At 33.3% G+C, this 16886-nt stretch overlaps 1 protein-coding gene across 2 annotated transcripts in view; it reads right to left on the reverse strand.

The window, feature by feature from the left end:
- The window catches only part of LOC118197446 (uncharacterized), an 873067-nt gene that overhangs the window by 76918 nt on the left and 779263 nt on the right, over nucleotides 1–16886 (reverse strand). The window lies entirely within an intron of this gene.

Here is a 16886-nt window from a genome sequence, read left to right on the forward strand (position 1 = left end):
AGCCAATTAAATTTCAAGAAATGTGGACGAATTATGTAAATATTTACCAGCATAATTTTAAAATCGATAATGTAACTTCTTTTATATCAGAGGTTTAGCTCCAGTTCTCTTTGATACTGACATAATTTTCTAACTATGTGTAATTTATTTTTTATCTCATACTTGTAAACAACTATATATATTATAAACAACCTTTATTAAACAGAATTATTAAACAAAATAAATTTAATACGAGTATAATACAGTCATGTCAATAAAAATATGCCTTGATGACGAAACTTCCCGACGGCAAAATATTCCCACGACGAAATATTCTGATGGCGATACATCTCGATCGCGAAACGGCCACGGTGAAATGACGACGGCGAAAAGTCCTAGATTCTCCTGGAATCACTGGTTTTGTTTGCGTGTTAAAGTTGTTAAGCTATAGCAGAATATAATGCATACCATATATTAAAGCACTGCATGAGTATTTAAAAATGCTTACCATTTTGTAAATTTTTGATTTATCAGAGTCTGGCTTGCTTTTTAATTGACTATTTTGCTAATGGTGAGATTATTTATGTAACTTAGGCATTAACTCGTAAAAAGAATATAATGAGTGATAGCGTCGTTAGCAAAGGCACAACGAAATATTAAAATTAAAATTGTAAACTTATTAAAAGCTTTTTGTACGGTATTTCAAATAAATTAAATATTTTAAACGATAGTGCCACTGTCATAGAGACAGTTATCCAACTGATGAAACAGGTTGAAAACGTTATTTTTAGAATTCCTTTGAACTGCAAAATCTCTGTACCCTTTTTTCAAGTATTCATGCCATAGGAAGTGACACTCGTTAGGGGCTTTCTGAAACAGAGAAATGTAAATAAATCACTCAGGAAGAGGTCTTAACTTCAGATTCACTTCCGTTTACTTAGGGGTATTCAATGTGTTTCAAAAGCTTTGTAACATAGAGGGGCACAATGTGAGAGGTAGGATTGTTAATTTAAAGAAATAATTTGCATATTTTTACTTTGTTACACATTGCAGCTTATAAACTTGAACAAGATACATACTCTAAGATTTAATTACATCCACAGGTAAGAAATGATAAATGTAATACTGCTCTATTTTGACGCATTTGGTAACAGTGATGTCATCGATGTATGCTCAAAAGAACAATTTGGGTAATTTATTAACCACTTGGTTTGATCACAAATTTTTTAACCTGCTCATCCAAAGCAAACAGAACATCATACATATGAAAATATCACTATCAAGCAGAAATATTGAGGTATCTCCATGTACACTGCGAAAAAAAAGGGGGCAGTTCCATATCTCCTGTTTTACTGGGCCGATAGACAAAACTCAAATTGCGTTTTTCATGTCCCGAAAGCCGGAGAAATTCAAAAATTTATGTTAGTGAAATTATTTCAGTTTGCGCCAAGAATACTTCACTTGGCGAACTTCTTAACATGTGTCAACCAATTTTCCTTTCCCTTCCATTATGCCGGAGAGAAAAAAACGGCACCTCGTTCCTACCTTTTCACATTGTGCATGAGCGGAAAAAAAGTCACTTCGTTTCTACTTCCAAATAATTTTAGCAAAGTGTCTAAACCACATTTGATGTTTTATCGCTTTTAACAAATATGCCAAATTTCAAAACACGCCAATATAGAAATTCACTCATATCTTCGGAAATTTTTAGTAAAAATCTGAAATCTTTTGAAGATACGCTTAGAAATACATCTATTTTAAGACGATAGTAAAATTTTTATAGATTATAAAACAAATTGTTTATAAAAAAATTATAAAAAATATTTTAAAATAAATCATAAAAAATGGGTGAATTTTATTTGGAATGAACCTGAATTTCGAAATATGAAAGGAAGTATCAAATACGTTTAATAAAGATTAATAAATATATACCAAACTCAATTAATACTGAGGGAAAAAATTAGAGCTAATTGTTTAAAAACTACTCGTGCGAATTTTACAAAACTTGGTAGTTTGGCGTAATTTGAGTTGTAGAATCGAAATATGAAAAAAAAAGTGGTATGTTATTTCAGAAAAAGTCCAATTTTGTGTTAAAATACCTACATTAGAACAATGTTATATATAAATCTAATACATATCCTAAGTCGCCCTTTCGAGACATGAAAAATGCAAGTTGAATTTAGTCCATCGGCCCAGTAGAACAGGAGATATAGAACTGTCTCATATTTTTTTTCGCAGTGTACAGGAACTTTTATAACATTCTTGAGTCTATTACAAGTACTATGTAAGATATAAATATCCCTATATATCCAATCACTATTTTAACATTTCATCGAAATTACACAGACTTGTAATATGCAATATAAAAACAGCTTCATGAAGCAGCGAGACAGATTGGCAGCACTGAAAATCACAATAGAAAATCACAATTGACCATTAAATTATTTATACAGATGATCTGTAGAAAATGAAAAGAGATTTGAATAGTATTCTTTACTATAAATAACCTCTTGAATAGAATTATGTTTGCAACAAGTAGTACGTAAACAAAAATAATCTCAAAGTAAATAACCTTTCAAGTCAAGATTTTGTCTATTTGAAAAAAGATATTTGCACAAGGAAGAAAATTACTCAGTTCTGGAAAAATATTTTGTTTAAGTAAAAGAAATACTCAGTATTTGTAGATGGTTTAGCGTGAAAAAAGAATGAGATAGAAGTTTTTCATTATCAATACTAGCTCTTAAAAGACTAGCATTTTGGCAAGGAAAGAAAAAGGAGTAAATGCTTTTGACTTGCCAGAAGCATTAGGAAATTCCACCACTTGCACCTTCAAATTTATGTATTTTTCAGAAACGTTGTGGAGAGAAATATATAAGAAATTAATATTTATTCCCATTATAGTCTCTTCATAATAAAAATTTTTCTTAATACGATAAATAGGGGAAAAATACGTTTTCTTTGCTTTCTGCTGTGTTAGTAAAAGTTAGCCAGGAGTGCGGTCAAATATGACTGAATTTCAAGAACTTGACAAAAATATTGAAGCATTCTGAGAAAAAAAAAATTAAATTTCGTTTCTTGCTTTATATATTCAAATGTATCTGCTTTCTCCTCAGAATGTATAAATAACTTGTCTTGGAAGTTGCGCAATGGAATTATATGCTACTCTTTCTGCAAAACCTTCTCAAGTTTCTGTAAAGATTCTGTAGATGGGTAGTGTGTTGGAATCCTTCTCTCCGTCACTATTCAAAGAACCTCTATAATACTGAGGCCTGTATTCACAGTGGAAAAAGAGAAAACTTTTAAATGGGCTCAAGAATTTATGACTGGATAGTATGAGAAACATGATGTCTAATGACATCATAATCTTGATGAATAGTCTTCTTGCAGGAAATAATTTTGTAGCATAGAAAAACTCTGATCTTTAAAACACAATTTATTTAGCAGCAACATGTCTTTGAAAAGAAATAATAGGTACTGTAGAGTACGGCCAAGCAATTACGATAAAAATTATGGATTTGCGTTCGCCATTAGTAAGGTCAGCTACAGGTCAGAAATAGTGTGCAAATGAATTTTATGTAGAAGCAATTACCATTGATCAAGGATCCAAGTTTCATGAATGCCGCACCACTCTCTCTTCATCAGAACATTCTTTTCATTAACAAGTGGTTTTGCAGCTGCAGCTTTACCATGAAATTTGTGCCTGTAGATTTATCTTCTCATTGTTCTTCAGCTGCTACCTTCTTATTTTTAATCACTATTTTTCATAACATATGTTTTTCTTTGTCATACAATCAAGTCCATGCTTATGTTGACTGGATGATAATTCCTCAAAACTCATTCAAAACCTTAGATATCAAATCTCATATTACACTAAATAAACCTTCATTTTTGTCCACAAAACCAAACAAAAACAATTTGTCCTCTTTAAATATCTACGAGCGTATTAATTTGCATCTGGTTAAAAATAATGATGATAAAGCTGCTGTACTTCCTACAAGGTTTCCTTATAATACATAATATGTGAAAAATCTAAGACAGAAAATGCTTTTTAATGTAGAAATCGTTTATCTTTTCTTGCATTTCTTTTTCGAGCTGTTTCCATACGTTGTTCAGTTTTTGTATTTTGCCTTTAACTACTAATCTTATGTTTGAAGCTAACTAACATTTAACTGTTAATCCTACGCATTTGAAAATGGTGTGCATAGGGCGTGTAAATGTATTTTCAGACAGTATACTTCAAAACATATTTTATTTTAAAGCAGATTATGCAGGAGAAAAGAATTAATATAAACAGTTGCGTGTAAAAGAAAGGCACTTGAATTCATGAATGTATCGTAGATCAGAAAGTTCAGGAATATTTTGGTTAAAGAAAGTAATAGCTCTCAGTTAATTTTCTTTTCAAGAAATTCTGAAATACATGAAATAAAAGCTTACAGTATCCTGAATTCCCCTGATAATTAAAATACACTGTAACGGATGTTTATAAACTATTCAGATAGCAAGTGAAATAAAAATCTTTACATCGTAAAATGTTGCATGATACACATCATTTTAAATTCAACGTCTCAGGTACATTTTATTGCGCCACCCATACGGGATTATGGTTTGTAACTCTGATCACTGTACCGAAGAGCCTGGATTCGAATTCCGGAAAAGCATACACGTTCTAAATGTATAGCGTCTTTATGGCACGAGGGCATTCTAAGTATATGGTGAGCCGAAAGTCCTTTCTTGTGGAATGGTTGTAGGCGAAGAGGCATGAGAGACCCTGGCATCCAGCCACCCTCAAAACTGGGGTAGAGCTGGGCAAATTCGTACTGTCACCTGTATGGTGGTCAAGGCTCTTGCCAATGGAAGAGGAGTAATCTTATACTCCTCGCCACGATGGATTTCGTGAGCTTGAGTCAGTGTTAGATTCAAAAGCATAATCTAACACTGATTCCGATATCAACTGTGGGTGTTCTGATGTTAGACAAGCGAGATTAGAGTGACAACAACAGAACAAACAACAGCATTTTATTGCACGTATTTTCCCCTTTTCAGAAAATCCTTGCATAGTTTAGATAATAGTCACTGTTTTAAAATTGTTGAGCAATTCATTCCATGCATTGTTGATCGTGACCACTATGACTGGTGCTTTAGTCTCTTCGACTCTGAACTTTAATCCTAACATGAATTTCCATCATCCTTTTAGTTTTATGTAGAAATCTGTCAGGAAAGCGATGTTCCATGCAACTGAAAAATCACATTTGATTGCTCTGTTTTTATGGATGGAAACCTAAATGTCAAGCATTTCATTATAACTAATGATCTAGTCAATTTGTTTTCTGGCTGAGAAAGCAAGACAGATCCACATAATCGTATGTAATTCCCAGAAGAGCCAATCACGGCGAAATGCACGGAACTGTTGTAATATAAATACGTTTCCTCAAATACATTTTGTAGTTTAACAGTTTTGGTCTATCATTCGCTGCAATATTCATGGATTTGCAATATTAGTGAAGCAAATAATATCTAATTTAGTATTCTTCTAACCTCTACAATTAAGTGAAAACAATATGAAATTAGATGTAAGAATGTAAGGTATGGAAAGCTGTGTAATGTCAAAGGAATTGCATTCTAAAAACGAATTCATATTAACGTGGGCTTTCAACATACCAAAATTTCTTACGCTTATTTGAGATTATACGATTGTCTTTTAAAGACGTACGATTTGTCGACGTACGATTGAATTTTCAAGAATCAAAGCAGCTGAAAAATCATTTGTGTAATCGTTTTTAGAGATTATCATTAATATTTGTTTCTTACGAAAGAGAGGAAAAGAAGATTGAAGAGCTTAAAGTAAAATTTGTTTTAGTTTGATAAACTTTTCAGAAAAACACCTATTCTCTTCATTAGTTTAGTTTTCGAATCAATGATACTTTTCGAAAAACGTAAATTATATGAATACTTTCAAAAGTATAACTAACTCTGCAACACAATTAGATATGCATAATCTAACACTGATTCCGATATCAACTAACTGTCGCAAAGTTATGAGATTCCGAAGCTTTATTAAATAGTTACAAACCGGAATTTAGAAAGTAATTCTGTTGATTATTTAGTAGATAAGGTGAATTTAGTTTGCAAAGAGGATCTGCTTTTGAATCTCTCTAAAGGACTAGAAGAACACATTTCCTCGTTAATTCTGCTCTTTTATTCAGCTACATCTAGCAATTTCAGTCTTTCTATGTTGTACAACAGAATTTGACAATAAATTCAAATAGGCTTTTTTTTCTTTTGCGATGGTCTTAATTTAGTAATCACTTGCAGAAACTTAGTGTGCAAACTTATAAGGACACAGCCTGAAGTTTCTGTCAAGAATATTTCCTTTTTTTCAGATCCAAACAAAAATAAGGTGTCTGCAAAAACTTCTTCAGCTATTGATACTAAATTTCAAAATTATAATATTATGTTTTGAATGTATCACAAATTGAGAGCATAAAACTAAAAGACCGTAAGATGATTTAAAATAATTCCAAAATTCTGTTTTACACTTTATATTTAATAACAGATTGAATTGAAATACTGTGGTTTCTAATTAATGAATGTGCTTTGCAGAATATTTTTAAATGTAAATTACTGAAAGAGAAGAAATAATGTCCGCGGAAAATTTTGGTCATTGTAGACAGTCGTTAGATATACACTGAAGTTCCACTAAATTAGGGATAGACAAGGCTATGCAAATTTTATAGCGCTGCGCGGCATCTGTGCTCACGTGAGTACGTTGTGGTCAATGCACATATAGCCAGTACTATGGTTGTTGTTAATCAGGCGTTTCAATTACCAGCATGGGTAAAACTTCTGATTTAGACAGCTTCAATCTCGGACTGATAGTAGGCACTCGACGCATGGGCCATTCAATTTCCCAAATCCTCAGCGGGCTAGGATTTTCAAGGTCGACAGTGTCAAGAGTATACTGAGAATGCACTAATGGTGGGAAAAAGACCTAGCCATCAGGCAAATTGCAAAGGACAATTAACCAAGAACAAGCGTAGTGTGAGACCGCTCAGCCGTATTGTACACAGTTAACGAAGCCAAACATTAGCTCAAATTACCACCCAGCTGTATCAGAACGGCAATCGTACAGTAAGTAAAAGGATCGTGCAACGCTCGCATCACCATATGGACTTCGGAAGCCGTAGACGCACGAAAGTACTTTTGCTGAATGCGTGGCATCGAGCTGCACTTCTTACTTGGGCAAGAGAATACGGAGAATAGACTCTAGTGGACTTGAAATGAGAAGCAAGGAGTGATGAGTCTCGATTCCGACTAATTACTACCGGTAGGAGGCTGAGAATATGGCGACAGACTCTTGAAACCGTGGACCCTGTATGGCAGATCGGAAATGTACAAGGCCATGGTGGCTTAATCAAGGTCTAGGATGTTTTTTCTTGGCAGTGTTTGGGATCTTTGGTACTTGCACCGACCTCCCTCAATATGATTCGGTAAGTAGAATTGCTGGGCAATCATCTCCATTCATTTATGTTGTCCTGTCATTCACACGGAAATGAAGTATCCCAGCAAGATAACTGAACGTCTCGCAGGTCCTGGTTGGCTAATGCCTAGTTGGATGAGCGTTCTTCTTACTTCTCTGTCATAAATTGGCTACTTAAAAGCCCTGACGTAAATTCTACTGATCATCTTTCGGACGTTTTGGAGAAAGGTTTGAAACCTCATCGCACAACCCTAGCGACTCTTCCTAAATTATAGACAGCTCTATCCGATGTTTGGCAAGCCATTTCCGTAGAATGCTTCCAGAAGCTAATTGAATCTATGCTTTGCTTCGTCGTTTGGGAGCCATTATAAAGGTCAGAGGAAGCCCAACTCGTTATTGACTAGCTATCCCTAATTCAGTGGTAATTTAGTGTATTTCGGAGCAGAAGACATGAGAAATTAACAGCGTCCTTGCTCGGAATCTTTCGATTGTTACCCGGACGCTCTTTCCAGTTACATCACGAAGGCACACGGTACAGAGTGAGAAAAACGTTACGTTCCCTCGTGATTAAAGAGCATTCAACTTCCTCGGGATCTAAAGGTAAACGATGATGTTGACGAATTAACGTAGAGCACCTTCTTTGTTCGGGCGCCATATGTAGGCATTTATTTCAGATTTTGCCAGGACTTAAAGTTCCAATCTTATGATTGCTAGCCCGGCGTGCTTTTTAATTTGAGTACGAAGAAACGCGGTGAGGAGAGCGAAACATTTTACAGTAAATTTAATAAAGGCATATGTTTACTATAAAAATTTAATCAGTAGACGATCGACTCCCATATGACATTAATTCTGCAAAATTTAATATAAAAATTTCACATTACGTACTTTGAGAATTCGAAAGTCTTTACACAAATTGGAAATTAAAAATGTTTAAATCTGTATGTCACTAATAAAAGTTTAGATAATGAAAAAAGTGAAATAAAAGTTTAGAGAAAATATTTATGATGGATCAAGTGACGATCATTAAAATGCAAATGGTCGTGTAAAGCTTTAATAAATATACTGTAATGTTTTCTTATTTAACAAATATATACATTTTTTCACCTTGACACTGGAGTGGCAACGTCATATTTTGTACAATTTGAGTAACCGTTTCTGCGCAACGTCACAAAATGTTTGAAAAAGTTTTTTCTGGAAGATTATCATTTTTTAGATGAGTGAAAATTTATCAAGAAAAAAAAAAACTGTAGTAGTAAGATAAAGTGTGATGTTCTAACGAACAGAATTTTATTTTACATACTCTATCTCCGTGAACTAAGAATAAAAATCTATGTTTTACTAAGATGTTCATCTGTTATTCGTTAGGTACTGCATAAAAACGTTACAATACATAGCTTCAAAAAGAAGATTTTTACATTGACTCTTATAGGATTCATATTCTAGAAATAAGCGGCAGACTTCGAGTATTGGCTGAAACGTTACTTGCAAAAATAAAAAAATAAAAACTAAAATGTTACTTGTATAAAAGAAAAATGAAAAATATTTCTAATTAACGACTGTTTTTGAGTCTAAAGCATATAAAGTCATTAAGATATTTTGAAGCAAGAGACATGAAAAATGTGCAATGCCCTTGCCGGGACTCTAACCTGGACTTCTTGAATACGTGCCGAGTGTGCTAACTGTTACACCACGAAGACATACAGAAAGGAAGAAGAAAATGCCTTATATGCTTCTCCTTTCAAAGGATGACTGGGAATTAGAGGCCCAATTGCCAAATCCCTGTGGTGAAGAATTATCATCCACCACCATTTAGTTAGGGCGTCACTGTAGAGACAATAGTATATTTTAAAGCAGGAGACATGAAAAATGTGCATTGTTCTCACCGGGAGTCGAACCTGGACTTCTCGATACTTATGAGTACTAAAAATGCAGCTGCATCAGTTATAATTTATCTAGATACCAAAGAAAAGAAGATTAATTTAGAATTACCCCAATTTTTTAATCCACTCATCAAGGTCAGCGATTTCTAGCCCTAAAAAATCTATTCTTATAGATTTTTAAAATTAAATAAATTCAATGTTTAAAAATTAAATATTCCTAAGAGTGTTTGGTCAATGGGAATCAAACATTTTTCGCTTGATTTTTTTAAATTTAGTATTAACTTTCTTTAACTATATGAACCCGAATAACGTATAAAATGTTTTATTTGGTAATTCTCACGTTTTTTTTTTTTTATTATTATTTAAAAAATCTATAACATGAACGTTCATGTCATTTGGAATTTGGAGCACTTATATAATTCAAAATATATATCTGCGTCCAAAGGCTAACCGAGGACTATTAAAAATGCACTGTCTTTAACTAACCAATGATTGGCTATAGGAGAAAAAAATTAAAATCTAAAGAGCTAAATGATGCGCATTATCTTATATAATAACTGATTACGAAATTAAAATGTTCTTATTATTCTCAACATTTCTATTTCTAGTTTTAGTTAATTATCAATGGAACGGTACGTAATTATAATTGCCTATCTGCAAATTTAATGTTTTTAATCTACCAGATTACAAAGCAATGAATCTGCAGTAACTTCTAACAAGAAGATAATGAGAAAAAGATAAAATGTGAATGAATAATTTTTTTTCTCCTATATAATCGACATTTCTACTAGATTTCGAATATCTCCCCTAGTTTATATTTTCTTGCTGTTACGGTTACAAATTAAAATTGATAATGAAAGTAATCGTATGATATAGAAAAGAATGAAACATAATTTTTTTCAGCGTGTAATATTACCACACAATTTTCACTCCACTTTTTAGCTTTTGACAAAATGCGAAAAATAAGACGAATATACTAGAATAGGAGTACAGAATAATCTTTTTCTGAGAATGACGTTATTTTTATCTTGCTTGTAACTAATGCTAGCCATACATCCAACAGTAAATGGCGGAAAAATACATTTCGATTCAAACCCAACAAAGCTGAAAAAGGGACTCACGTAAAACTGTCACGGGCAGATGTATAATTATAAATGTAAGAAAGAGAAAGAAATTCTGAATACTGAAAAAACAATCTGTGATGAGCAAACATCAAGGAATAGGGCTCACTTAAATGTTTATCAATATTTTATTTCATTACTGCATCTGCAGGAATATTTAAGAGTATTCCACGATTAAGAGTGAAGTAAATAATACGGTGAGTAATAGAAATATCTAATAGATAAGCTTTCTCCACTGTATGATCGAATTAATTGAAGGGCAAAGATGAAGTGAAATTTTGTTATCAGGTTCGACATGATTTCTAGAATAATGCAGTGGTTAGACATGACATCATCACATTGGCCCATGACGTCAATAGCATCTCGTTTAATTTCTGAGCAACGCCGGGACATTTGTGCTTTCTTCTTCCTTTTCTTTGCGGGTGCAATAATGTCTAACTGTGGTGTTCTTTACAGGAAATAATATCTTCAGTCATACCACGATAATGACTGTTCCTGCTGAAACGTTGTTAAACTTTCATGAACGCGGAAGCTCAATTTTAGCTGGATCTTATATAATTACATACTTATTTACAGTTACAGAGAGTTATATAATTCGCATTTACAGAGAGTTATGTAATTTATCAGTCTGCCGGTTTTATCGACAAAGAAATGTCGTGAGGTGAGAGTAAGTGAAATAGAAAAGTCAATGTAGATGTATACGCTACGCATTTGTATAAAGTTGTTGTTTGGTAAATAAAAATAAGAAGAAATAATATTGTGAGAACCATTTTATTAAGCAACTGAACGTTAGTATGAAGAACGGAGGAAGTGATAAAAGAAAGCAAGAAAAACACCTTATGACTCAAATATTATCTAGCAAACATTCACAGCTACTTAGAGATCTTAAGGAAAAGCGCTATTGGAAAAATGCGCTATTAAAAACTAATAGTTAATAATGCTTGTCTAGAGACTGATAGAACGTGCTAATTGTTTTACGAATTGATATCTGTATGTTTACCCAGAATCACAATTCGTTGAAACTGTAATCTATAGGGACAATCATTTCAATTCCGGTGAAGAGCTTCTTGCAAAACAAATTTTATTCAAATTGATTTAAGCGAAGCAATACTGCTATTTGAGCATTTATGCTAGATTTTACTTGAATAGCAACTGGCTCAGTTATGTTTCCATTAAAAAATACTTATAGCAAACATCTAGTAGCTTTTCTAACGAAACACTTAGATGCCACGGTGAAGGAAATCCTTGATTTGCTTTAAATCGCTTATCACCATTCATTTCAAGCTATCCAAATTAACACTACGATAACATACAGTGCTTCAGTATTAGGAGTACGCTATTTTGGTAGTCTATCATCGGTGAGTTAATTGGATTTTCATCATCTCACTGTGCTGTCTTGGAGATTAATTTGCCGAAGGATCTAATCTTATGATAAGGAAGATGGCGATATCATCTGGATAGTGTCAGCAAGATATTCAGCTCATCTGGATAGGCTACTCTGATTTCTTCACGAAAGAAGCTATAAGAGATCAGTTAAGACTATTATATGTCAAAAACAACAGGGCTCGCATGTCAAGTCTCAAGAGCTTATGCTTTGATAGCTTTTACGAGCTAATTATTTTAATTTCAATAAGCTGAAATAATGAAAAAAAGAGGATTTATAAATATTTCAACATGAGATAATTGACTAGCTTTCCACTTTTCTGGGAAAGTATTATGCTGGCAAGAATTAACCACTCAGATTTGTTAGTTATAGACAGTATTCGAGAATAGTTTTATGTGCACGAGTGTTACAATGCCTCGTTTTTCTACATTATTATTTGCATTAATATGAAACAGGACGGATCGCTGAAAAACATTAAAAGAATCCTTTCCGTGGATAAAGTTGCTTTTTTATTGTTGTTTTTGTCGCTGAGGTAATTAATGTGTTAAATGGTTTATAAATTATATTTATTCCCATATGTCTTATGTCATCCATTATTTAACTTTTTTAATTTCCTTAATCAATACCTCTAAATGTAAAGCTAATCAGAGCTTAACGTCCAAGAGTCAAGTCATACAAGGATATTACACGGTTTCTTACAATTATGTTCTACTATATAGAATAAGATAAATTATAATTTATCTTTGACATATTTTTTTTATTTTTCTTACATATATATATATTAATATTAGTCTATTTAGGATGCTAAAATTTAAAAGATGAGTGGATATTGAAAATAATAGAAGTAATAAAAGCGTAATTGTCTAACTGGGATCCCATTACTGCCTAAGAATACACTGCTTAGGTCTAGGACCCTAGTTCTTAGGAGGACACAGATTCATTGCATATTACCTCATAATGCTTTTTTCCCTCCTAAAAACAAGTGAAAGTTTATCCCCTATTGTGTCTTGGACTAAGATAAAAACCTAAGGCCAGAAACTCCATTGCTTCATTTCTAGTAACTAATCAAACTCGACCATAGCAGTAGACGCTACTAATTGCAAAAACTTTTGTGTTATAAGTTTTACATTGAATTCTCTGACAGTTGTACTCAACTTCATTTTGAAATACTCCTTAATATTAGGTTGTTTTTAATCTCTAAATTATTAAAGAAATAAACGTTGCAAATTTCTATGTTATGTTTCTGTTGAGGTCATCAATTTGACTTAGGAAACCTGAATGCAATGTCAGACCTTCATATGTTTTCGGGAGTAAGTAGTAAATTATCAGTCATAAAAATTTCTTTATTTACAATTTGTTTGCCACTTCAGAACATGTTTATATATCACATCATATCCATTTCTTTAGACATGTGACATTTGCCTTACGGGCACACTAAAGACCGAGGGGTAAAGGCGTTGAACACTGGTTGCTCCATCCGGAGCTGGAATCTCGGCGAACGAGCTGGGTGCATGGGCGTTTTTGTCGTTTCTTTCATATTTAACGTGTATACTAGCTGGTTTCGCTTAGAAAGTCTTCCGTGAAGTCACCTCTCCCCTAATATCTCTCGAGTGGGTTGCCACAATAATAATAATAATAATAATAAAAAACTAAACCAACCATTTGCTTTATATTCCTCTTCAACAGAGGTTTGAAGGTGGAAAGGTGAAACCGAGAAGGGCTAGTTGTGGAACGTGTTCTGTTCGGTTTTTTAAATGCAATCTAAAGGAATTTGACTAAAATGAGTTTTACAGTTTTTCTGAAGTGCTACGTTAATCTGGCCAAATTATTTCCTAAGAACACCTTCCACGAAGACATTTATCCTTTCAGGCATTTAAGCCTCAGTTAGTTTCAGTAATCAATTAACCAGTTTACATGTATTTTTGTAGCAGAAAACGTTTTGTAGCAGAAATGGTAAAAATGTACATCAAAAACTTTTTGTAGCAGAAATGGTAAAAATATTACTAAGCATTTTTCTAAATACTGAAATAAACTTGGACCTGTGGGTGTAATTTTCTTCATAGAGATTTTTAACTTTGACCCACAAATACTGTATTTTTTACTTTTGCATTTCCTTAAACCAATAACGCAATTTTATTGTCTAATTTTCAGCCTCAGTGTTAGTTTTCTTCTGTAAATTGTAAACGTTTTCTCAGTGCATTCATAAATACCTTAGGAATTCAGTAAATATTCTTTTCCGTTTTATTTTCATATTGAAAATCACATAAGCAGATCCTTTTCTATGTTTATTTATCACCACTCCAGGGAAGGCTTGTTCTTTCAGATGATGGTTGAAAGGAGTCTGGTTGAAAATGCAGCTATACATTCAAACATATGCATAGAACTGCTCAGACAACCCATTTTGACACCAAAAATGGAATTGCCAGGAACTTTTTAACAACTGACTATTAATGAGCTTTAAATGTGATGGGATTACAATATTGTGTGGAATGTTTCTTAATTGAAACCAAATCCAAAGCAGAAAAACTTTATTGCCTTTATTTTTCACATTGATTTAAAGAAACTAAAAGATATTATATTAGTTCAAGTTTCAGTAATTAATAACAAATTCTAAAATAATCCATTATTTTGCACAATAAAATTAAATTCATTCTTGTCTGGCTGGTGGTTCTAAGCAGTTGTTTAAAACAAAGTGTAAAATTAATTTATGTCGCGAACTCTAATTCGAAATGGATTCAATATTGTAATAGAATTTTAAAAAGCAGTCTTGTGTGTTTGGCTTTCCTCAACAGCGATAAACTCTTCTTAACTAGACATTCGAAATCGTTCTCTTGTTGCCTACCATTTTGTGCAAATCAGTTGAAATAAAATTTCTGTTCTTAACTATAAATAATGTGATTTAAATTAAAAGAACGTTTGTGCTTGGATATCATTCCTTACTTTTTATATTACATATGCACAATAAATCACTATTGTGTACAAATAGCTCCTTTAGTTTTGGACGTAAATAAGAATTCATGTTTTATATATAAATTGGTAGAAACTGGTGTTTAGCGTGACATTAATATGGTAATTTTATAGGACACAGCGACTCGTACAAATCGAGGTCTGATTGCATTTTCGCAAACGTTAAACACAAGTGTTTAATTATGTGTCGAGCTATAGTGGAGCTGTAAGGTCATAGGAGTAGTGAACACTAGTAACCAAGAAAGGAATCCAAATGATGCAGAGAAGCGCAACTCGTAAGTTGAGCTGGAAAGAAAATAGAAACGCTCTTGAGATAAGTGGGTAGATGTAAAAAATGCAATCATAAGAAAAAATATAGTTTACTCTGATTTTGTGCAGGATAAGTACGTTCTGTTCATTCCTAAACTGAAATAATTGATAAACTGTTCAGACATCATATAGCTCCACCCCTTTACAGCACAGATCTTAGTTTCGAAATCATTGCTGGTAGCTGGCGAGTTTTTGTTAAGCATCTCCAGAAGATGTATTACATTCGATTAGATTTAAGTCTGTGGATCGTGCAGGCGAATATCCTTACTCTTAAGCAGCTCAACAGCAATTACTATGTGATACTATATAGCGTCTATCAAAAGAAAATCACGGCCCCCTGCACGCCGGAAACGATCTACAAAAGAAACGAGAACGTTGCTATAATAGCAGTCAGTAATGTTTCCGTTCAATACAGTTGCTTAGGTGCTCAAAATCGCTAGTGAGACTTATTCCGCTCAACATCTCAGAAAACGCAGTCCGCAAAGGATAGTCGTCAGTGGCACGCATCGTACTGACACTTCGTATCTAAAGTTTAAGGCCAAAGTGAAACGCGATATCAGATGTCCATATTAGTACACAGCGAGTATCTGACGTTTTCACTCGCTATCGGCAGTCAATATTTCCTTGTCTATAAAGTACAATACTAGTCCTGTGTCGCTGGTGCTTCTCGTAGACAACTGTTACTCAATTTTCAGATAGCTTTCCTATCATCTGAAATGCCGCCCAAGCTCAAGAACAATGCTGTAGGGGATACTTTGCCCACATGAATAACATTTTGATCTTGTTTCAAGTTCCTAATTTTTTCATCTTTAATAACGTTGTACAGATGTTGTGTAAACAGCAGCACTGATCAGGGAGCGACGTTGGTCACAGTATGGTCGCGTCTACGTTCGAAACTTAGAGATGATATAGATGTTTGTAAGTGTATAGTGTGTGTGCGATGAGGCGCATTCACAATACTGCCGATGTTAAAAGATTTTCCGACAAGTTTGCTGGTAGGGAAGAAAGGTGGGAAACCTAGGACATGTTTGTAGATCTTCTTCAGCCCCCCCCCATCAAAATTAGGATGGAGCTGCAATGTTAGTGATGGGGAAACTTCATCTGTACTACCATCGGTAAAATTCTGGTATTCCAGCTCAATTTTACCTGTACTACCTATTGTGTACAGAATTATTTCTTAGACATGTCACACTGAGATAGCTTTAAACTTGAGCAAACTCAGAGCATTGCACTAAAGGTCCAATTGAAATCAGAGCTTATAACGTTCTCCCGCTTCATAATTTTCACTCACGTTTACAGTGCATCATGCTGCTTCTATACGAAAGCCCTATCGTACCAAAAGCCTGCGGGATCTCTTAATTGGCCTTTTGGTTGTTTCTAACTGTCCGTTACTCTGTTATATTATTTTTGCCAACTTCTTCTTTGATTTTTTAAACACTTGTGCTTAAACTATTCGTTTTCGCTGAGATATCATTTAACATTTATTGATTATAATAGAGAATATTGCAATAATGATGTAACCTGTTCTAGAAAAAACCAAAATTATTCCTTTTAAATGTCTGTTGTGCAGAAGAATCTTTTTGGCATGGTTCACTATTAATGAATACAAAATATCAACAAAAATGACTAATGATTGATGTTTTCTTTGCTTCAGAAATATGATAGTAGACAAAACTGCTATTTCTCTTACTTTATAATAGGTTTTAAATACAACATAAAATTGCTATACAACTACCATTTTAATTTTTTACTCATTTTTACCTACAACA

This window comes from Stegodyphus dumicola, chromosome 12 (assembly GCF_044657685.1).
Source record: "Stegodyphus dumicola isolate Sdum_Otavi_A_Nest chromosome 12, ASM4465768v1".
Taxonomy (NCBI): domain Eukaryota; kingdom Metazoa; phylum Arthropoda; class Arachnida; order Araneae; family Eresidae; genus Stegodyphus; species Stegodyphus dumicola.